Genomic DNA, 1,996 nt, shown 5'->3' with positions numbered 1-1,996 from the left:
ACCTGCGCATGCGTGGAAAAGAGTCCTCCTTGTCACACGTGTAGTACGCGTGCACATTCGAGTGCAATGTGGGCGGCTCTGGGGTTACGGAGCATTTCCAGTTACCGCGTGGGCAGTGATAGAACAGCGTATACTTTGCGTTAGATGCGTTCAGTAGTTTCTTTTCGGTCCATCCTGCTCGCACTGTGATTTGTGTTGATGGCACCCATCATCGTGGCCTAGGCGCCGTTTAGAAAAGACCCTTCACTTGTTCCACCGGTGAAGAGTTTTTATAGTCTGACGAAACTGACCGATTCGTCGTACAGGGAGAGAGAGAAAGGAGGAAGGAAACGCAGGGAGGTTAACTAGACTGTCCGGTTTGCTACCCTACAGGTGGGGAGGGAGATGGCGGAGTGAAAGAAAGAGGAGACACGGGTCTCGATTCCACTTTCATATGCGCTAAGCCATCGTACAGTTGTCGTTTGTAACCGGCAGCTAAAACCACCCGAAACCAGCAAGAAGCCAGGTGAATGCATGCTAGGGACTGGACAATAAGTTGTTCAGCTGGTCAGTTACTTATACGTGGGCTCCTCTCTCTCTCTAAATTCGTTCGTGTTACGAAAAAAATTGTGTATACACCTATGATGTCTGCAAGAGGAGGCGAGGTAATGTGCTGTAAACATAGCCTTAACAGTGCGGGTACAACAAAGATGACAGCCCGCCGTGGTTGCTTAGCGGTTAAGGCGTTGCCCTCCTGATCCGATGGGGGCGAAGTGCAAAAAACTCCTGTGTGCCGTGCATCGTGTTCTCGTTAAAGAACATCAGGTGGTCAAGATTAATCCGCAGCCTCCCACTATGGCGTGACTTATAATCGTACCGTGGTTTCGGCACCTGAAGCCCCCATAATTTATTTGAATTTCAAAAAAAAGATATGACAAGACGAATGTTACAGTGTGCCACCTTTCTTGCGTCCGCCTTGTGGATGCAATACGGCCATCGCTTTGAATATAAACCGAGTAGCCCAAGAAAGAAAAAGAAGTCGAAGGACACCTAAACACTTCTTGTGAGTTGTGATTTGCGAAAGCATTGGTGTCCAGTTGGACGCCGCTGAGCGGTCCCTCGAGTTATAAACTCCTCACGGGCAAGCGAGCGCGTTGAGACGCTTGGCCAACGCCTCCTAGATAGCATAAGGCCGGCGAACTTCGATCTGTGACGTCATGCTACCTTGCTCGACTGCCACATAATCTAATGGGGACGCTCCCGAGCAAGCCGCGGTGATTTTGACGTCACCGCTTTCGTCACGCCGGGCTTGGCAATGGAAATTTCGGTCCGAGTAACATCGTATCACAAAGAAGAGTGTACATGCCTGCTATCTGGGAAGCGCTCGTTTAGCCCAATGGGTAAGGCGCTCGACTTCTGAGCGTAGGGTCGTATGTCTACCGCGAACGTTTCATTTTTCTTCCGAATTTATTCTGTTTTTTATGCATCATTTTTATAGCGATTTACCGAGGCGCAATTAGAACTTATCCGAGAGCTTGCGCGGACAAGAAACGCGTGGATAACGCAGGCTTCCGAGAGCGAGAGGAAGAGAGGGTGACGTGGCGTCGCGACGATGCCCTCTCCTCTCACGCAGCAACTGGCGCGCCAGCGCTGCTGCCAGAGGTGTTCCCTTTCGCTCGGTCTGCTCCGTCGAGGCGCGCACGTGACCTGGCGTCACAACCAATGGGAATTTAGGTGCAGCTTCGCAGCTATATACGCAGGTCTTTTGCTCAATGGGCCATTTGATGCTTGCGATTTTTGAGATGCGTTCAAATAACGAACCCGCTTAGCTAGGCGCCCAGGACGTCGCTCGGATGACATGCAAAACGCTTTCGCTGCGCAAGCCGCGTTTCCCGCCTTTCGTTGCTGCTGCGCATCAACACTCGTACAACCTTCGTCCATCGTTGCATTTTTTTTCTGTTTTCTGACTACTTTATTTCTGTCAATATGCGCGCCGCATGCAGAACACTCTGTCACG

The sequence above is a fragment of the Dermacentor variabilis genome, chromosome 8 (genome assembly GCF_050947875.1).
Source record: "Dermacentor variabilis isolate Ectoservices chromosome 8, ASM5094787v1, whole genome shotgun sequence".
NCBI classification, from domain to species: Eukaryota; Metazoa; Arthropoda; class Arachnida; order Ixodida; family Ixodidae; genus Dermacentor; species Dermacentor variabilis.
This window is presented reverse-complemented; position numbering follows the sequence as displayed.